Source organism: Oncorhynchus masou, chromosome 12, assembly GCF_036934945.1.
Source record: "Oncorhynchus masou masou isolate Uvic2021 chromosome 12, UVic_Omas_1.1, whole genome shotgun sequence".
NCBI classification, from domain to species: Eukaryota; Metazoa; Chordata; class Actinopteri; order Salmoniformes; family Salmonidae; genus Oncorhynchus; species Oncorhynchus masou.
This window is the reverse complement of record NC_088223.1, coordinates 90,001,859-90,024,928: the sequence shown is the minus strand read 5'-3', so window position 1 is coordinate 90,024,928 and position 23,070 is coordinate 90,001,859. Positions and strand designations below refer to the sequence as shown.

Genomic DNA, 23,070 nt, shown 5'->3' with positions numbered 1-23,070 from the left:
AAGGGGCTTTATTGGCATGGGAAACATGTGTTAACATTGCCAAAGCAAGTGAGGTAGATAATATACAAAAGTGAAATAAACAATAAAAAATAACAGTAAACATTACACATACAGAAGTTTCAAAACAATAAAGACATTACAAATGTCATATTATATATTATATATATATATATACAGTGTTATATATATTATATATATATATATATATATACAGTGTTGTAACAATGTACAAATGGTTCAAGTACACAAGGGAAAATAAATAAGCATAAAGATGGGTTGTATTTACAATGGTGTTTGTTCTTCACTGATTGCCCTTTTGTTGTGGCAACAGGTCACAAATTTTGCTACCGTGATGGCACACTGGAATTTCACCCAGTGGATATGGGAGTTTAGTGAGCACATAGCCTGTCTTCTCTTGAGAGCCATGTCTGCCTACTGCGGCCTTTCTCAATAGCAAGGCTATGCTCACTAAGTCTGTACATAGTCAAAGCTTTCCTTAAGTTTGGGTCAGTCACAGTGGTCAGGTATTCTGCCACTGTGTACTCTCTGTTTAGGGCCAAATAGCATTCTAGTTTGCTCTGTTTTTTTCTTAATTCTTTCCAATGTGTCAAGTAATTATCTTTTTGTTTTCTCATGATTTGGTTGGGTCTATTGTGTTGCTGTCCTGGGGCTCTGTGGGTGTGTTTGTGTTTGTGGACAGAGCCCCAGGACCAGCTCGCTTAGGGGACTCTTCTCCAGGTTCATCTCTCTGTAGGTGATGGCTTTGTTATGGAAGGTTTGGGAATCGCTTCCTTTTAGGTGGTTGTAGAATTTAACGGCTCTTTTCTGGATTTTGATAATTCGTGGGTATAGGCCTAATTCTGCTCTGCATGCATTATTTGTTGTTCTACGTTGTGCACGGAGGATATTTTTGCAGAATTCTGCATGCAGAGTCTGAATTTGGTGTTTGTCCCATTTTGTGAATTCTTGGTTGGTGAGCGGACCCCAGACCTCACAACCATAAAGGGCAATGGGCTCTATGACTGATTCAAGTATTTTTAGCCAGACCCTAATTGGTATGTTGAAATGTATGTTCCTTTTGATGGCATAGAATGCCCTTCTTGCCTTGTCTCTCAGATCGTTCACAGCTTTGTGGAAGTTACCTGTGGCGCTGATGTTTAGGCCAAGGTATGTATAGTTTTTTGTGTGCTCTAGGGCAACAGTGTCTAGATGGAATTTGTATTTGTTGTCCTGGCGACTGAACCTTTTTTGGAACACCATTATTTTGGTCTTACTGAGATTTACTGTCAGGGCCCAGGTCTGACAGAATCTGTGCATAAGATCTAGGTGCTGCTGTAGGCCCTCCTTGGTTGGTGACAGAAGCACCAGATCATCAGCAAACAGTAGACATTTGACTTCGGATTCTAGTAGGGTGAGGCCTGTTGCAGCAGACTTTTCTAGTGCCTGCGCCAATTCGTTGATATATATGTTGAAATGGGTGGGGCTTAAGCTGCATCCCTGTCTCACCACACGACCCTGTGTGAAGAAATTTGTGTGTTTTTTGCCAATTTTAACCGCACACTTGTTGTTTGTGTACATGGATTTTATAATGTTGTATGTTTCACCCCCAACACCACTTTCCATCAATTTGTATAGCAGACCCTCATGCCAAATTGAGTCGAAGGCTTTTTTGAAATCAACAAAGCATGAGAAGACTTTGCCTCTCTCCATCTGCCTCTCCTACTCCCTCTCTCTCTCTCTTTCTCTTTCTCTCCATCTGTCTCTGACTCTCTCCATTTGTCTCTCTCTTCATCTGTCCATTTGCCTCTCTCTCTCTCTCCATTTCTCTGTCTGTCTGTCTGTCTGTCTGTCTGTCTCTCTCTCTCTCTTTCTCTTTCTCTCCATCTGTCTCTGACTCTCTCCATTTGTCTCTCTCTTCATCTGTCCATTTGCCTCTCTCTCTCTCTCTCTCTCTCCATTTCTCTGTCTGTCTCTCTCACTCTCTCTCTCCATCTGTCTCTCTCTCTCTCTCTTTGTCTCCAGCTCTCTCTCTCTGTCTGTGTGTGTGTTTACATGCCTGTCTTAACAGAGATCTGATGAACAAGATCCACTGTCTCATGCAATTACACCGAGTGTGTGTCTGTGTGTGTGTTTGTGTGTGTCTCTGTGTGTTTGAACCTATGTGACCAATCACAGCAGAGATTTGTTCATTGTAAGCTCTCCCCTTTTATCCCAAATGTAAATGAGGGAAACAGCTTGTCATAGTGAGCTGGTATCAGAGGGAGGTGGAGCAGCCAGCTGGTTGAGGAATTATTGTCTCTGCAGAAAAGACCACAGACAGAGGTTCAGATCTACTCCAAGACGAAGGAAGGAAGGAAGTAAGTAAGTAAGTAAGTAAGTAAGTAAGTAAGTAAGTAAGTAAGTAAGTAAGTAAGTAAGTAAGGAAGGAAGGAAGGAAGGAAGGAAGGAAGGAAGGAAGGAAGGAAGGAAGGAAGGAAGGAAGGACAGAACACAGGAAACATGTCTCAAAGAACCTATCTTAATCAGGGATGAAATAACACACACACACACACACAGTAACACACACACAGTATCACACACATGCACACACACACACACACACACACACACACACACACACACACACACACACACACACACACACACACACACACACACACACACACACACACACACAGTAACACACAGCACACACCCACACAGTAACACACACACACACACAGTAAACCACACACACACACAGTAACACACACACACACACACACACACACACACAGTAACACACACACACACAGTAACACACAGCACACACCCACACAGTAACACACACACACACACACAGTAACACACACACACACAGTAACACACACAGTAACACGCACACATTTTTTAAAACTTTTTTTTTTTTTTTTTACTTTAGTTGATTTAGTAAATATTTTCTTAACTCTATTTTCCTATAACTGCATGGTTGGTTAAGGGCTTGACAGTAAGCATTTTACGGTAAGATGTACACTTGTTTGTAACGTCTGCTTCCAACCCACACTCTCAAACACCTAGATCCCCTGAACGCAGCTCACTCTCCAGGCCACACTCTCAAACACCTAGATCCCCTGAACGCAGCTCACTCTCCAGGCCACACTCTCAAACACCTAGATCCCCTGAACGCAGCTCACTCTCCAGGCCACACTCTCAAACACCTAGATCCCCTGAACGCAGCTCACTCTCCAGGCCACACTCTCAAACACATAGATCCCCTGAACGCAGCTCACTCTCCAGGCCACACTCTCAAACACATAGATCCCCTGAACACAGCTCACTCTCCAGGCCACACTCTCAAACACATAGATCCCCTGAACGCAGCTCACTCTCCAGCCCACACTCTCAAACACATAGATCCCCTGAACGCAGCTCACTCTCCAGGCCACACTCTCAAACACATAGATCCCCTGAACGCAGCTCACTCTCCAGGCCACACTCTCAAACATATAGATCCCCTGAACACAGCTCACTCTCCAGGCCACACTCTCAAACACATAGATCCCCTGAACACAGCTCACTCTCCAGGCCACACTCTCAAACACATAGATCCCCTGAACACAGCTCACTCTCCAGATCCCAATCACCTGAATTCTGATGTCATTATCACACACTATTTAGTTCAGGTCTTTGCACCCCATCATCGTGAGGTATTGTTTGTTTTGTGACACACTTCTATTCGGAATGCTGGTTTTCCCATAATTTAATCCTCCCGTGGATGATAGTTTCTGCCTGCCTCACTAACGACGCTTCGCCTATTCCCTGCCTGTACTTTAGCCTATCAGATTTCCTGTTATCAACCTATTGCCTGATCTCCCAGACGACGTTACTAGCCTTTTCCCTGCCTGTACTCTTGCCTTTTTGGACCCTCTGTGTATGACCTTCTGCCTGCCCCTGGACCCACTCACCACTCATCATATTTTAGTGCATGCCGGTGGCTGCATCATGTTATGGGTATGCTTGTCATCGGAAACTGAATGGAGCTAACAGGCAAAATCCTAGAGGAAAACCTGATAAGGCCTGCTTTCAAACAGACACTGGGAGACAAATTCACCGTAACACACACACACACACATTAACACATTGTCATCTTCTGCTATTTCTTAGAACCCTCTCCTTTAGTCAGTGGCTGGTATTCTAGATAACTGGAACTTTTAACTGGGGTCAAGTGGATTCAACTGGGACTTTTAACTGGGGTCAAATGGATTCAACTGGGACTTTTAACTGGGGTCAAATGGATTCAACTGGGACTTTTAACTGGGGTCAAATGGATTCAACTGGGACTTTTAACTGGGGTCAAATGGATTCAACTGGGACTTTTAACTGGGGATCAAATGGAAATTCAACTGGGACTTTTAACTGGGGTCAAATGGATTCAACTGGGACTTTTAACTGGGGTCAAATGGATTCAACTGGGACTTTTAACTGGGGTCAAATGGATTCAACTGGGGCTTTTAACTGGGGTCAAATGGATTCATGCAGAATTGAATTTTTCACCAGGGCTCCTGGCTCCATGTCAACTGCAGTCGTTTCACAGAAACATCAAATGCTTCTGTCTCTGCCTCACCCCATCTCACAACACGCTTGGCTGTGTGTGTGTGTGTGTGTGTGTGTGTGTGTGTGTGTGTGTGTGTGTGTGTGTGTGTGTGTGTGTGTGTGTGTGTGTGTGTGTGTGTGTGTGTGTGTGTGTTCGTGTGGGTGTACGTGTTGTCTCCACCATATCAGTTCACTCACAGTGGGTGGGCAATCCAAGTTCTGGAGGGCTGGCTGCTCGTTGCCCCTGACAACCATTAAATGCGAAGGACCTTGACGCACCCACGAATTCACTAAAACTTACAGTAGTTAGCTTTCAGTGTTCCTTGGTTCGGATGACTGTCTTTCTACTAAATAACAAACACTGCTGCCAAAACAGTACACCGAAAGCAATTACACTTTGACAATTACACTTTGACAATTACACAATTACACTTTGAAAGCCTTTTCATTGGTTGAAGCATAGAGGCAGAGTGGAGTGGTTGAGGAATTGAGAGAAAGAGAAGTGCCATTGACTGTTGACCCCATAGATGAACTTGGAGAAGTCACTTCCTGGTATTAGGCTGATGAGGAAAACAACCTAATAATTGCACATGGAAGCGTTATAGAAGCGTTATAGAAGCGTTATAGAAGCGTTATAGAAGCGTTATAGAAGCGTTATAGAAGCGTTATAGAAGTGTTATAGAAGCGTTATAGAAGCGTTATAGAAGCGTTATAGAAGTGTTATAGAAGCGTTATAGAAGCGTTATAGAAGTGTTATAGAAGCGTTATAGAAGCGTTATAGAAGCGTTATAGAAGTGTTATAGAAGTGTTATAGAAGCGTTATAGAAGTGTTATAGAAGTGTTATAGAAGTGTTATAGAAGCGTTATAGAAGTGTTATAGAAGTGTTATAGAAGCGTTATAGAAGTGTTATAGAAGTGTTATAGAAGCGTTATAGAAGTGTTATAGAAGTGTTATAGAAGCATAGAAGTGTTATAGAAGCGTTATAGAAGCGTTATAGAAGTGTTATAGAAGCGTTATAGAAGTGTTATAGAAGCGTTATAGAAGCGTTATAGAAGTGTTATAGAAGTGTTATAGAAGCGTTATAGAAGCGTTATAGAAGCGTTATAGAAGTGTTATAGAAGCGTTATAGAAGTGTTATAGAAGCGTTATAGAAGCGTTATAGAAGTGTTATAGAAGTGTTATAGAAGCGTTATAGAAGTGTTATAGAAGTGTTATATGTTATAGAAGCGTTATAGAAGTGTTATAGAAGCGTTATAGAAGCGTTATAGAAGTGTTATAGAAGCGTTATAGAAAATAGAAGTAGTTATAGAAGTTATAGAAGCGTTATAGAAGTGTTATAGAAGCGTTATAGAAGCGTTATAGAAGTGTTATAGAAGCGTTATAGAAGCGTTATAGAAGTGTTATAGAAGCGTTATAGAAGCGTTATAGAAGTGTTATAGAAGCGTTATAGAAGTGTTATAGAAGCGTTATAGAAGCGTTATAGAAGTGTTATAGAAGCGTTATAGAAGCGTTATAGAAGTGTTATAGCAAATAAACACGTTAATTGGAAATGCGCCGTGGCTGATTCTATGGGATTAGCAGTGAAAATGTGACCAGAGGTCAGGAAATCATGTAGCAAAGTGGCTTTAGATTAGTCAGAAAAACATTGTAAAATGAATAGAACGATAGGAAAACAGTTATGCTATGTTGTTGGCTGAGTAGTGAAGCTGAAATTTACTACGATTGTGTTTATTTTCAACTTCGATGGCGAACTGTATGTACTGCTAGTATTCTCTTCCAGAATGCTGGTGCTGGTCCTCTTCTGCATGGAATTATGATGTTGTTTTATCCTTTGATATCTTCAACCTAGGTCAAGCTGTCCCCAAACTAGAGGTTGCGACCCCATGAGGGGTCTACTGATATGAAAATGGGGTCATGGGAGACTTTCCAAAATCCTGAAGAAAAACATTTATACAAAAAGATATATATTATAATATAGCACAGAGAGGACAGGGAGGAAAGAACACGAATGTGACAACAACTAAAATAGTCTTACTGTGGAGAATTCCTCAAGGAATAAATAGGAGGGCGAGCGAACAAAAGTATGTGGACAACCCTTCAAATGAGTGGATTCTGATTTTTCAGCAAGGCCCGTTGCTGACAGATGTATAAAATTGAGCACACAGCCATGCAATCTCCATAGACAAACATTGTCAGATAGAATGACCTTACTGAAGAGCTCAGAGACATTCAACGTGGCCCAGTCACAGGGTGCCACCTTTCTATCAAGTCAGTTTGTCAAATGTCTGTCCTGCTAGAACTGCCCCCGGTCAACTGTAAGTGATGTTATTGTGAAGTGGAAACGTCTAGGAGCAACAACGGCTCAGCCGCAAAGTGGTAGGCCACACAAGCTCACAGAACGGGACAGAGCGTAGCGTGTAAATATTGTCTGTCCTCAGTTGCAACACTCAACCCGAGTTCCAAACTCCCTCTGGAAGCAACATCAACATAGGAACTGTTTGTCGGGAACTTCATGAAATGGGTTTCCATGGCCGAGCGGCTACACACAAGCCTATGGTCACCATGCCAATGGCAAGCGTCGGCTGGAGTGGTGTGAAGCTCGACGCCATTGGAGTGGAAGTGGAATCACTTTCAAGCCAGGCCTCATCGCCCAACATCAGTGCTCAACTTCACTAATGCTCTTGTGGCTGAATGGAAGCAAGTCCCAGCGGCAATGTTCCAATATCTAGTGGAAAGCCTTCCCAGAAAAGTGGAGGCTGTTATAGCAGCAACGTTCCAACATGTAGTGGAAAGCCTTCCCAGAAGAGTGGAGGCTGTTATAGCAGCAATGTTCAAACATCTAGTGGAAAGCCTTCCCAGAAGAGTGGAGGCTGTTATAGCAGCAATGTTCCAACATCTAGTGGAAAGCCTTCTCAGAAGAGTGGAGGCTGTTATAGCAGCAATGTTTCAACATCTAGTGGAAAGCCTTCCCAGAAGAGTGGAGGCTGTTATAGCAGCAAATGGGGGACCAATATCTAGTGGAAAGCCTTCCCAGAAGGTGGAGGCTGTTATAGCAGCAATGTTCCAACATCTATTGGAAAGCCTTCCCAGAAGAGTGGAGGCTGTTATAGCAGCAATGTTACACTGCCGATTTTGTAGGTTTTCCTAGTGGAGGTCTGTCATTTTTAGCATAGGTACACTCCAACAGAAGAATCTAAAACAATCACATTGGAGGCTTTATAGCAGCAATGTTCCAACATCTACGTGGAAAGCCTTCCTAGATGAGTGGAGGCTGTTATAGCAGCAATGTTCCAACATCTAGTGGAAAGCCTTCCCAGAAGAGTGGAGGCTGTTAGAAAACAGCAGCAATGTTCCAACATCTAGTGGAAAGCCTTCCCAGAAGAGTGGAGGCTGTTATAGTCCATTTGATGTTCCAACATCTAGTGGAAAGCCTTTCCGTAGAAGAGTGGAGGCTGTTATAGCAGCAATGTTCCAACATCTAGTGGAAAGCCTTCCCAGAAGAGTGGAGGCTGTTATAGCAGCAATGTTCCAACATCTCGTGGAAAGCCTTCCTAGAAGAGTGGAAAAACTTTTATAGCAGCAATGTTCCAACATCTAGTGGAAAGCTCTTCTAGAGTGGAATAGCAGCTTCCAACATCTAGTGGAAAGCCTTCCCAGAAGAGTGGAGGCTGTTATAAGGCAGCAATGTGCCAACATTCCAGACTGTTATAGCAGCAACGTCATCTAGTGGAAAGCCTTCACCAGAAGAGTGGAGGCTGTTATAGCAGCAATAAGTTCCAACATCTAGTGGAAAGCCTTCCCAGAAGAGTGAGGCTGTTATAACAGCAATGTGCCAACATCTAGTGGAAAGCCTTCCTAGAAGAGTGGAGGCTGTTATAGCAGCAACGTTCCAACATCTAGTGGAAAGCCTTCCCAGAAGAGTGGAGGCTGTTATAGCAGAAACATTCCAACATCTAGTGGAAAGCCTTCCCAGAAGAGTGGAGGCTGTTATAGGAGCAATGTTCCAACATCTAGTGGAATGCCTTCCCAGAAGAGTGGAGGCTGTCATTTTGGCTTCTCCGTTGCCAAACATACAATACAAGCTTACTGTTTTCATATCATATTGCAGAAGCGGAGCAGAGCGAAAAATAAATACAAGGAATAAATAGATACATATAATGGATGGAAACTTTTGAGAGAGCCAAATGCTCTTTCAATCTGTCCCCATCTTCAGGTGGATATTAGGAGGAGATGAAGAGAATGCACACAGGGTCTGCTGATTGTTCCATGTTCTTCAAGTAGAGACCCACTTCCAGCTTGGTCTTCATTTGTCTTCTAAATCAGTGTGTTGTGTTCCAGGCAGCAAACAAAGATTGTCAAGGCCGACATGGAAATGTCTATAGGATTTCAGAGCACGACAGCGCCGAGTGGATTTTTAAAATGTATTTTATATTTAACTAGGCAAGTCAGTTAAGAGCAAATTCTTATGTACAATGACGGCCTACCAAAAGGCAAAAGGCCTCCTGTGGGGACGGGGGCTGGGATAAAATATATATATATACATATATATATATATATATACATATACATATATATATATATATATATATATAATACTGGGAACTGGGAACTGGGAAATCTCCAGCACAGGCTGCAATTAATATGGTGAAAACAATATGTGGGGAGACAGAGACACAGAAACTCTTGTTTAAACGTGTTATCTGACACAGGTAGTGATGTGTGTTTCTGTGTCTCTGCCTCCCCACATATTGTTTTAACCATATTAATTGCAGCCTGTGCTGAGAGAAGGACAGTGCAACGTCTAGACATATTACTTGCACATCAAGCTCTAAACCCTCAGAGGTAGTAATCACACCTGGGGCATTCCTCTTACCAAACCACACATATAGGACAAAATACATATCACGACAGTACTCCAGGGTCCTCATCCACCACCAATATCCATCACTACCTCAATGTACAGTACTCCAGGGTCCTCATCCACCACTAATATCCATCACTACCTCAATGTACAGTACTCCAGGGTCCTCATCCACCACTAATATCCATCACTACCTCAATGTACAGTACTCCAGGGTCCTCATCCACCACTAATATCCATCACTACCTCAATGTACAGTACTCCAGGGTCCTCATCCACCACTAATATACATCACTACCTCAATGTACAGTACTCCAGGGTCCTCATCCACCACTAATATCCATCACTACCTCAATGTACAGTACTCCAGGGTCCTCATCCACCACTAATATCCATCACTACCTCAATGTACAGTACTCCAGGGTCCTCATCCACCATTAATATACATCACTACCTCAATGTACAGTACTCCAGGGCCCTCATCCACCACTAATATACATCACTACCTCAATGTACAGTACTCCAGGGTCCTCATCCACCATTAATATACATCACTACCTCAATGTACAGTACTCCAGGGCCCTCAATCACCACTAATATACATCACTACCTCAATGTACAGTACACCAGGGTCCTCATCCACCATTAATATACATCACTACCTCAATGTCCAGTACACCAGGATCCTCATCCACCACTAATATCCATCACTACCTCAATGTACAGTACTCCAAGGGCCTCATCCACCATTAATATACATCACTACCTCAATGTACAGTACTCCAGGGTCCTCATCCACCACTAATATCCATCACTACCTCAATGTACAGTACTCCAGGGTCCTCATCCACCACTAATATCCATCACTACCTCAATGTACCTCAATGTACAGTACTCCAGGGTCCTCATCCACCATTAATATACATCACTACCTCAATGTACAGTACTCCAGGGTCCTCATCCACCATTTATATCCATCACTACCTCAATGTACAGTACTCCAGGGCCCTCAATCACCACTAATATACATCACTACCTCAATGTACAGTACTCCAGGGTCCTCATCCACCACTAATGTCCATCACTACCTCAATGTACAGTACTCCAGGGTCCTCATCCACCACCACACTGCTTTCTGATATTTTTACACAAATACACACAGAACACCAACCAACACTAAACCATCACTCCAATAGTGTACAGTACTCCAGGGCTTCAAATCACCACTAAATATGCATCACTGCCTCCACCTCTGCTCTTCCCTCCTCATCCACCACTAATGTCCATCACTCTCCTCACTGTACAGTCCACCAGGGTCCCCTCATCCACCACTAATGTCCATCACTCACCAACATCCACCCTCAGGGTCCTCATCCACCACCACACTGCTCTCACAAATACACTAACACTAAACAGCATGCAACTCCACATAGTGATAAATACACAGAGGAAGCTTGAGACAAATATCTACCTACCAAGTACCTCTCTCTCCCTCTCTCCACCCCCCTCCCTCTCTCTCTATGCCTCTATACCTCCCTCTCACATTTCACTGCCTCGCTCTCTCTCTCTCTCCACCCCCCTCCACCTCTCTCTCTCCCTCTCTCTCTCTCCTTTCACTGCCTCTCTCTCCCTCCTCTCTCTCTCCCTACACTCTCTTTCACTGCTCTCTCTCCCACTCTCTCACCCTCTCTCTCTCTCTCTCTCTATACCTCTCTCTCTCTCCATTTCACTGCCTCGCTCTCTTTCTCTCTCCACCCCTCTCCCTCTCTCTCTCCCTCTCTCACCCTCTCTCTATACCTCTCTCTCTCTCTCTCTCTATACCTCTCTCTCTCTACATTTCACTGCCTCGCTCTCTTTCTCTCTCCACCCCTCTCTCTCTCTCTCTCTCTCTCCCTTTCACTGCCTCGCTCTCTTTCTCTCTCCACCCCTCTCTCTCTCTCTCTCGCCAGGCTGCTCATCATTAAGCACACCTGTCATCATTGTTATGCGTACCAGCGCTTCATCGGACTCAATCATGTCACTGATTGCCTCCTCTATATCTGTCACTTCCTCAGTTTCATTCTGCATAGATGTTGTTTTGTTTATCTTGTCCAGACCGCTTTTCTTGTCTAGTTTCATGTCTATTTATTATTAAATCCTCACCCTGTACTTGCTTCCCTGTCTCCCAGCATCTGTGGTTATGGAACAGTTACTCTCTCTCTCTCTCTCTCTCTCTCTCTCTCTCTCTCTCTCTCTCTCAATTCAATTCAATTCAATTCAAGGGCTTTATTGGCATGGGAACATGTGTTAACATTGCCAAAGCAAGTGAGGTAGATAATATATAAAGTGAAATAAACAATAAAAATTAACAGTAAACATTACACATACAGAAGTTTCAAAACAATAAAGACATTACAAATGTCATATTATATATATATAGAGAGAGTGTTTTAACAATGTACAAATGGTAAAGGACACAAGATAAAATAAATAAGCATAAATATGGGTTGTATTTACAATGGTGTGTGTTCTTCACTGGTTGCCCTTTTCTCGTGGCAACAGGTCACAAATCTTGCTGCTGTGATGGCACACTGGAATTTCACCCAGTAGATATGGGAGTTTTTCAAAATTGGATTTGTTTTCGAATTCTTTGTGGATCTGTGTAATCTGAGGGAAATATGTCTCTCTAATATGGTCATACATTGGGCAGGAGGTTAGGAAGTGCAGCTCAGTTTCCACCTCATTTTTTGTGCAGTGAGCACATAGCATGTCTTCTCTTGAGAGCCATGTCTGCCTACGGCGGCCTTTCTCAATAGCAAGGCTATGCTCACTGAGTCTGTACATAGTCAAAGCTTTCCTTAAGTTTGGGTCAGTCACAGTGGTCAGGTATTCTGCCGCTGTGTACTCTCTGTGTAGGGCCAAATAGCATTCTAGTTTGCTCGTGTTTGTCCCATTTTGTGAAGTCTTGGTTGGTGAGCGGACCCCAGACCTCACAACCATAAAGGGCAATGGGCTCTATGACTGATTCAAGTATTTTTAGCCAAATCCTAATTGGTATGTTGAAATGTATGTCCCTTTTGATGGCATAGAATGCCCTTCTTGCCTTGTCTCTCAGATCGTTCACAGCTTTGTGGAAGTTACCTGTGGCGCTGATGTTTAGGCCAAGGTATGTATAGTTTTTTGTGTGCTCTAGGGCAACAGTGTCTAGATGGAATTTGTATTTGTGGTCCTGGTGACTGGACCTTTTTTGGAACACCATTATTTTGGTCTTACTGAGATTTACTGTCAGGGCCCAGGTCTGACAGAATCTGTGCATAAGATCTAGATGCTGCTGTAGGCCCTCCTTGGTTGGTGACAGAAGCACCAGATCATCAGCAAACAGCAGACATTTGACTTCGGATTCTAGTAGGGTGAGGCCGGGTGCTGCAGACTTTTCTAGTGCCCGCGCCAATTTGTTGATATATATGTTGAAATGGGTGGGGCTTAAGCTTCATCCCTGTCTCACCCCACGACCCTGTGTGAAGAAATGTGTGTTTTTTGCCAATTTTAACCGCACACTTGTTGTTTGTGTACATGGATTTTATAATGTCGTATGTTTTACCCCCAACATCACTTTCCATCAGTTTGTATAGCAGACCCTCATGCCAAATTGAGTCGAAAGCTTTTTTGAAATCAACAAAGCATGTGAAGACTTTGCCTTTGTTTTGGTTTGTTTGGTTGTCAATTACAGTGTGCAGGGTGAATACATGGTCTGTTGTACGGTAATTTGGTAAAAAGCCAATTTGACATTTGCTCAGTACATTGTTTTCATTGAGGAAATGTACGAGTCTGCTGTTAATGATAATGCAGAGGATTTTCCCAAGGTTACTGTTGACGCATATTCCACGGTAGTTATTGGGGTCAAATTTGTCTCCACTTTTGTGGATTGGGGTGATCAGTCCTTGGTTCCAAATATTGGGGAAGATGCCAGAGCTAAGGATGATGTTAAAGAGTTTTAGTATAGCCAATTGGAATTTGTTGTCTGTATATTTGATCATTTCATTGAGGATACCATCAACACCACAGGCCTTTTTGGGTTGGAGGGTTTTTATTTTGTCCTGTAACTCATTCAATGTAATTGGAGAATCCAGTGGGTTCTGGTAGTCTTTAATAGTTGATTCTAAGATCTGTATTTGATCATGTATATGTTTTTGCTCTTTATTCTTTGCTATAGAGCCAAAAAGAGCCAAAAAGATTTGGATAGATAATTCTTCGTGTTGTTGTTTGTTTAGTGTTTTCTCATTTTCCCAGAAGTGGTTAGAGTCTATGGATTCTTCAATTACATTGAGCTGATTTCTGACATGCTGTTCCTTCTTTTTCCGTAGTGTATTTCTGTATTGTTTTAGTGATTCACCATAGTGAAGGCGTAGACTCAGGTTTTCCGGGTCTCTATGTTTTTGGTTGGACAGGTTTCTCAATGTCTTTCTTAGATTTTTTCATTCTTCATCAAACCATTTGGCATTATTGTTAATATTCTTCGGTTTTCTATTTGAGATTTTTAGATTTGATAGGGAAGCTGAGAGGTCAAATATACTGTTAAGATTTTCTACTGCCAAGTTTACACCTTCACTATTACAGTGGAACGTTTTACCCAGGAAATTGTCTAAAAGGGATTGAATTTGTTGTTGCCTAATTGTTTTTTGGTAGGTTTCCAAACTGCATTCCTTCCATCTATAGCATTTCTTAATGTTACTCAGTTCCTTTGGCTTTGATGCCTCATGATTGAGTATTGCTCTGTTCAAGTAGACTGTGATTTTGCTGTGGTCTGATAGGGGTGTCAGTGGGCTGACTGTGAACGCTCTGAGAGACTCTGGGTTGAGGTCAGTGATAAAGTAGTCACTGAGCTATAGGTGTACCTACCATAGGAGTCCCCTCGAAGCCTACCATTGACTATGTACATACCCAGCGTGCGACTGAGCTGCAGGAGTTGTGACCCGTTTTTGTTGGTTATGTTGTCATAGTTGTGCCTAGGGGGGCATATGTGGGAGGGAATGCTGTCACCTCCAGGCAGGTGTTTGTCCCCCTGTGTGCTGAGGGTGTCAGGTTCTTGTCCGGTTCTGGCATTTAGGTCGCCACAGACTAGTACATGTCCCTGGGCCTGGAAACGATTGATTTCTCCTCCAGGATGGAGAAGCTGTCTTCATTAAAATATGGGGATTCTTGTGGGGGGATATAGGTAGCACACAGGAGGACATTTTTCTCTGTCAGGATAATTTCCTTTTGAATTTCTAGCCAAATGTAGAATGTTCCTGTTTTGATTAATTTAATGGAGTGAGTTAGGTCTCCTCTATACCAAATTAGCATACCCCCTGAGTCCCTTCCCTGGTAGTTTGGTGGATAGGACTACCAGCTCTCTGTAACCTGGAGGACAACCAGTGGGTCCGTCTCCTCTATACCAGGTTTCTTGCAGGATGACAATGTCTGTATTACCGATTTCTTTGGTGAAGTCCGGGTTTCTGCTCTTTAGGCCAAAGGCAGATGACCTCAGGCCTTGGATATTCCAGGATGATATAGTGAAGGCTTTTTGTTCCATAGAGTGTCCAATGTTGTTGGTCGTGGTTTGGCCTCAGGCCAGTAAGTGTGAGCAGAGCCTGCTGAGCATCTGGTATATGCCATTGGCTTGGGCGAGTGTGAGAGTGGGGGTTGGGACTGTTTGCCCACTCACTACCTGGGCGTATGTGTGGCTTCCATGTTGAGGCCCTCTTTGCGGGGGTGGGGTGCATGGGGTGGGCAGGAGTGGCATAGGTCTGATCTGAGGGGGCCTAAATGGGATGTGGGCATGGTTGACGTGGGGGGGTGTTGATTGGTTGGGGTGGGGGTGTGGATGTGTCTGGGTATACTGTGGTCTGGATGTAATTCCTCTTTGGTTTTGAGGCACAGTCACGGGAAATACTTGCGTTTACCCGCTGTATTGTGGCAGGGTGGAAGTCTTTTCGTGGTAGCAGGGTGGAGATAACCACTTGTGCGTTGGGGAAAGTAGAAGAAGAAGACTGTTGTCTGGGTCTCTGCTGACTGAAGTGTAATCACCTGCTGTTCCAGCTCCACCTGCCTTACCTCCAGCTGGGTCTCTCTCTCTCTGTCTCTCTCTCCCCCTCTCTCTCTCTCTGTCTCTCTCTACAACAAACAAGTCCTCTTCTATTAGAATTTAACAGTAAATATTGCAGTCAAAGGTTTAAAAAAGAAAAATACATTTTAGGTGTTATATTGTCAGCTATGTACAGTGTTTTAGCAATGTGCAAATAGGTACTAAGTATAGTAGGGGAAGATAAATAAACAGATAAATATTGGCAGTATTTACTCTCTCACACACACACACACACACACACACACACACACACACACACACACACACACACACACACACACACACACACACACACACACACACACACACACACACACACACACACACACACACACACACACACACACACACACACACAGAGAGACCAAGGTTAACAGCATACCAAACAAGTCATTGAGTGGGAAAACATTGGCATATTTACTTGGTAGATTTTTGTCTCAAGCTTCAGCTGTGTATTTAACACTATGTGGAGTTGCATGCTGTTTAGTGTTGGTTGGTGTTCTGTGTGTATTTGTGTAAAAATATCAGAAAGCAGTGTGGTGGTGGATGAGGACCCTAGAGTACTGTACATTGAGGTAGTGATGTATATTAGTGGTGGATGAGGACCCTGGAGTACTGTACATTGAGGTAGTGATGTATATTAATGGTTGATGAGGACCCTGGAGTATTGTACATTGAGGTAGTGATGTATATTAGTGGTGGATGAGGACCCTGGAGTACTGTACATTGAGGTAGTGATGTATATTAGTGGTGGATGAGGACCCTGGAGTATTGTACATTGAGGTAGTGATGTATATTAGTGGTGTATGAGGACCCTGGAGTACTGTACATTGAGGTAGTGATGTATATTAATGGTGGATGAGGCCCTTGGAGTACTGTACATTGAGGTAGTGTTGGATATTAGTGATGAGGATGTACATTAGGTGTGATGGATATTAGGATGAGGACCCTGGAGTACTGTACATTGAGGTAGTGATGTATATTAATGGTGGATGAGGACACTGGAGTACTGTACATTGAGGTAGTGATGTATATTAGTGGTGATTGAGGGCCCTGGAGTACTGTACATTGAGGTAGTGATGGCTATTGGTGGTGGATGAGGACCCTGGAGTACTGTACATTGAGGTAGTGATGGCTATTGGTGGTGGATGAGGACCCTGGAGTACTGTACATATTAGTGGTGGATGAGGACCCTGGAGTACTGATGGAGGTAGTGATGTAGTATTAATGGTGGATGAGGACCCTGGAGTACTGTACACTGAGGTAGTGATGTATATTAATGGTGGATGAGGACCCTGGAGTACTGTACATTGAGGTAGTGATGTATATTAGTGGTGGATGAGGACCCTGGAGTACTGTGCACTGAGGTAGTGATGGATATTAGTGGTGGATGAGGACCCTGGATTACTGTACACTGAGGTAGTGATGTATATTAGTGGTGGATGAGGACTCTGGAGTACTGTACACTGAGGTAGTGATGGATATTAGTGGTGGAAGATGACCCTGGAGTACTGTACACTGAGGTAGTGATGTATATTAGTGGTGGATGAGTGGTATGTACACTGAGGTAGTGATGGATATTAGTGGTGGAAGATGACCCTGGAGTACTGTACACTGAGGTAGTGATGTATATTAGTGGTGGATGAGGACCCTGGAGTACTGTGCACTGAGGTAGTGATGTATATTAGTGGTGGATGAGGACCCTGGAGTACTGTACATTGAGGTAGTGATGTATATTAGTGGTGGATGAGGACCCTGGAGTACTGTGCACTGAGGTAGTGATGTATATTAGTGGTGGATGAGGACCCTGGAGTACTGTACACTGAGGTAGTGATGTATATTAGTGGTGGATGAGGACCCTGGAGTACTGTACACTGAGGTAGTGATGTATATTAGTGGTGGATGAGGACCCTGGAGTACTGTGCATTGAGGTAGTGATGTATATTAGTGGTGGATGAGGACCCTGGAGTACTGTACATTGAGGTAGTGATGTATATTAGTGGTGGATGAGAACCCTGGAGTACTGTGCACTAAGGTAGTGATGTATATTAGTGGTGGATGAGAACCCTGGAGTACTGTGCACTGTGGTGGATATTGATTGACAAGCTTGAAGCTCCTGAGTGCACACTGAAGAAACCACAGGAGTATTCCCCCAGGGACCACTTTACCTCAGGCAAACTGAGCAAAACTGGTTGAAATGATGTCATAGTTTCATAGTTTTTGCACACAGAATGGTGGGATCGATGTTGCTTAAGGAACGGTAGGTAGGTAGGTAGGTAGGTAGGTAGGTAGGTAGGTAGGTAGGTAGGTAGGTAGGTACGTACGTAAGTAGGTAGGTAGGTAGGTAGGTAGGTAGGTAGGTAGGTAGGTAGTAGGTAGGTACGTAGGTAGGTAGGTAGGTAGGTAGGTAGGTAGGTAGGTAGGTAGGTAGGTAGGTAGGTAGGTAGGTAGGTAGGTAGGTAGGTAGGTAGGTACGTACATAGGTACGTAGGTACGTAGGTAGGTAGGTAGGTAGGTAGGTAGGTAGGTAGGGTTAGTAGTGAGAGCAGTATCTGAATCAATACATAGCTCCTGGAATTGCAACGACAGTAGAGATTCTAGTGTTGTATCTCTCTCCGTAAACCAGGAAGTATTTATTTATTTACCTCAATGTCCCTGGAAAATCCGTCTTTCCTCTGAAAATCAACAAGAACCCGTAAAGGAAAATAGAAGGAGGTCTATGAAATACTCTCAATAGAGCAATGGCAATCAGACACAAACTACAGCCATTATCCAGTCTGACAGGCACAATAATCACGTCTGATCACATTTAGGACTGTGTTCAGTAGCCTAAAAACTGTATTACATTCAGTAGCCTAAATACTCTATTACATTCAGTAGCCTAAATACTCTATTACATTCAGTAGCCTAAATACTCTATTACATTCAGTAGCCTAAATACTGTATTACATTCAGTAGCCTAAATACTGTATTACATTCAGTAGCCTAAATACTGTATTACATTCAGTAGCCTAAATACTCTATTACATTCAGTAGCCTAAAAACTGTATTACATTCAGTAGCCTAAAAACTGTATTACATTCAGTAGCCTAAATACTCTATTACATGCAGTAGCCTAAATACTCTAGTACGTTCAGTAGCCTAAATACTCTATTACATTCAGTAGCCTAAATACTCTATTACGTTCAGTAGCCTAAATACTCTATTACATTCAGTAGCCTAAATACTCTATTACATTCAGTAGCCTAAATACTCTATTACATGCAGTAGCCTAAATACTCTAGTACGTTCAGTAGCCTAAATACTCTATTACATTCAGTAGCCTAAATACTCTATTACGTTCAGTAGCCTAAATACTCTATTACATTCAGTAGCCTAAATACTCTATTACATTCAGTAGCCTAAATACTCTATTACATTCAGTAGCCTAAATACTCTATTACATTCAGTAGCCTAAATACTCTATTACATTCAGAAGCCTAAATACTCTATTACATTCAGTAGCCTAAATACTCTATTACATTCAGTAGCCTAAATACTCTATTACATTCAGTAGCCTAAATACTCTATTACATTCAGTAGCCTAAATACTCTATTACATTCAGTAGCCTAAATACTCTATTACATTCAGTAGCCTAAATACTCTATTACATTCAGTAGCCTAAATACTCTATTACATTCAGTAGCCTAAATACTCTATTACATTCAGTAGCCTAAATACTCTATTACATTCAGAAGCCTAAATACTCTATTACATTCAGTAGCCTAAATACTCTATTACATTTAACATGTATTCACAGTTGATTGGGGGGAATCGGTACAGTTACATAGCGGGATAATATTTTGAGAGCTTCAAGTTCCTTGGTGTCCACATCAACAACAAACTAGAATGGTCCAAACAAACCAAAACAGTCGTGAAGAGGTCACGACAAAGCCTATTCCCCCTCAGGAAACTAAAAAGATGTGGCATGGGTCCTGAGATCCTCAAAAGGTGCTACAGCTGTAACATCGAGAGCATCCTGACCGGTTGCATCACTGCCTTGTATGGCATTTGCTCAGCCACCGACAGCAAGGCACTTCAGAGGGTAGTACAGTACATCACCGGGGGCCAAGCTGCCTGCCATCCAGGACCTCTACACCAGGCGGTGTCAGAGGAAGGCCCTAAAAATTGTCAAAGACACCAACCACCCCAGTCATAGACTGTTCTCTCTACTACCGCATGGCAAGCGGTACCGGAGTGCCAAGTCTAGGTCAAAAAGGCTTCTCAACAGTTTTTACCACCAAGCCATAAGACTCTGAACACCTAATCAAATGGTTACCCGGAATATTTGCATTGTGTGCCCCCCCCCCCCACAACCCCTCATTTATGCTGCTGCTACTCTCTGTTTATCATATATGCATAGTCACTTAAATTATACATTCATGAACATACTGCCTCAATTGGCCCGACCACATTGGCTAACTGGGCTATCTGCATTGTGTCCCACCACCCACCAACCCCTCTTTTACGCTACTGCAGCCAACCATTATCTTCCACAGTCCTAATGCAGCCAACCAGTATCTTCCACAGTCCTAATGCAGCCAACCAGTCTTCCACAGTCCTAATGCAGCCAACCATTATCTTCCACAGTCCTAATACAGCCAACCAGTATATTCCACAGTCCTAATACAGCCAACCAGTCTTCCACAGTCCTAATACAGCCAACCAGTATCTTCCACAGTTCTAATGCAGCCAACCAGTATCTTCCACAGTTCTAATACAGCCAACCAGTATCTTCCACAGTCCTAATACAGCCAACCAGTCTTCCACAGTCCTAATACAGCCAACCAGTATCTTCCACAGTCCTAATGCAGCCAACCAGTATCTTCCACAGTCCTAATACAGCCAACCAGTATATTCCACAGTCCTAATACAGCCAACCAGTATATTCCACAGTCCTAATGCAGCCAACCAGTATCTTCCACAGTCCTAATACAGCCAACCAGTATATTCCACAGTCCTAATGCAGCCAACCAGTATCTTCCACAGTCCTAATACAGCCAACCAGTATATTCCACAGTCCTAATGCAGCCAACCAGTATATTCCACAGTCCTAATGCAGCCAACCAGTATCTTCCACAGTCCTAATACAGCCAACCAGTATATTCCACAGTCCTAATACAGCCAACCAGTATATTCCACAGTCCTAATGCAGCCAACCAGTATCTTCCACAGTCCTAATGCAGCCAACCAGTATCTTCCACAGTCTTAATGCAGCCAGCCAGTATCTTTGTGTTTCCATCCTGCATGAGTCTTCCAGGCAGACAACACCCCCCATGCCACTGTGTCTTTATCTAACACTCAGGCAATTAAGCAGTCCACAGTCTGGGCCAGCATTGAGCCCAACAGGCACATAGTCAAGTCCAGAAAATGTTTTAAATATTAGACACCAGAGAACAATTTTGGCCCGAACAACAGAGAGCCTAACTTCAGAGCACTGCTGATGCCTCCATTTAGCCTAAATGCCCAACAAAGCAAACAGCAGCACATTGGAAGCCTGCCAAAGCTTTCTCTAGTTCTAAACACCAGAACAACAAATAATTTTTCTTCTCCAAAGCTGTTGAAACTACTAAAGGTCAAATGTTAGGAGTGAGAGAGAGTGAGTGAGTGGGTACCATAAGCAGATTAGAGCCCACTCTATTGGTCTATATGGCAGGAAGGTAGGACGTTGGTTTGGCAAAGACAATACCGCTTTCAATGGTCATAAACAGATTTTTTTTAAATGCATCCTCTCTCACGCTCTCTCTCATATTCAACATACATTCATGATTGTTCAAAAACATATATTGTAACATACAGTTGAAGTCGGAAGTTTACATACACCTTAGCCAAATACGTTTAAACTCAGTTTTTCACAATTCCTGACGTTTAATCCTAGTAAAAATTCCCTGTCTTAAGACAGTTAGGGTCACCACTTTATTTTAAGAATGTGAAATGTCAGAATAATAGTAGAGAGAATTATTTCATTCAGCTTTTATTTCTTTCATCACATTCCCAGTGAGTCAGAAGTTTACATACACTCAATTAGTATTTGGTAGCATTGCCTTTAAATTGTTTAACTTGGGTCAAACGTTTTGGGTAGCCTTCCACAAGCTTCCGACAATAAGTTACGTTAATTTTGGACCATTCCTCCTGACAGAGCTGGTGTAACTGAGTCAGGTTTGTAGGCCTCCTTGCTCACACAAGCTTTTTCAGTTCTGCCCACAAATTTTATATAGGATTGAGGTCAAGGCTTTGTGATGGCCACTCAAATACCTTGACTTTGTTGTCCTTAAGCCATTTTGCCACAACTTTGGAAGTATGCTTGGGGTCATTGTCCATTTGGAAGACCCATTTGCGACCAAGCTTTAGCTTCTTGACTGATGTCTTGAGATGTTGCTTCAATATATCCACATAATTGTCCTCCCTCATGACGCCATCTATTTTGTGAAGTGCACCAGTCCCTCCTGCAGCAAAGCACCACCACAACATGATGCTGCCACTCCATGCTTTATGGATGGGATGGTGTTCTTCGGCTTGCAAGCATCCCCCTTTTTCCTGCAAACATAACGATTTATTAAGGCCAAACAACTCTACTTTTGTTTCATTAGACCAGAGGACATTTCTCCAAAAAGTATGATCTTTGTCCCCATGTGCAGTTGCAAACCGTAGTCTGGCTTTTTTATGATAGTTTTGGAGCAGTGGCTTCTTTCTTGCTGAGCGGCCTTTCAGGTTATGTCGATATAGGACTCGTTTTACTGTGGTTATAGATACATTTGCATCTGTTTCCTCCATCATCTTCACAAGGTCCTTTGCTGTTGTTCTGGGATTGATTTGCACTTTTTGCACCACAGTACGTTCATCTCTAGGACAGAACGTGTCTCCTTCCTGAGCGATATGACGGCTGCGTGGTCCCATGGTGTTTATACTTGCATACTATTGTTTGTACAGATGAACGTGGTACCTTCAGGCGTTTTGAAATTGCTCCCAAGGATGAACCAGACTTGTGGAGGTCTACAATTTTTTTTCTGAGGCCTTAGCTGATTTCTTTTGATTTTCCCATGATGTCAAGCAAAGATGCACTGAGTTTGAAGGTAGGCCTTGAAATACATCCACAGATACACCTCCAATTGACTCAAACAATGTCAATTAGCCTATTAGAAGCTTCTAAATCCATTACATCATTTTCTGGAGTTATCCAAGCTGTTTATAGGCACAGTCAACTTAGTGTATTTAAACTTCTGACACACTGAAATTGTGATACAGGTGAATTATAAGTGAAATAATCTGTCTGTAAACAATTGTTGGAAAAATTACTTGTGTCATGCACTAAGTAGATGTCCTAACCGACTTACCCAAACTAGTTTGTTAACAAGAAATTGGTAGAGTGGTTGAAAAGCGAGTTTTAATGACACCAAACTAAGTGTATGTAAACTAGTTTTAATGACTCCAAACTAAGTGTATGTAAACTAGTTTTAATGACTCCAAACTAAGTGTATGTAAACTAGTTTTAA

General features: G+C 42.8%; 1 protein-coding gene across 1 annotated transcript in view; it reads right to left on the bottom strand.

Moving 5' to 3' along the window:
• LOC135551036 (calcium/calmodulin-dependent protein kinase kinase 1-like) overlaps positions 1 to 23,070 on the bottom strand; it is a 94,128-nt gene that overhangs the window by 35,054 nt on the left and 36,004 nt on the right. The window lies entirely within an intron of this gene.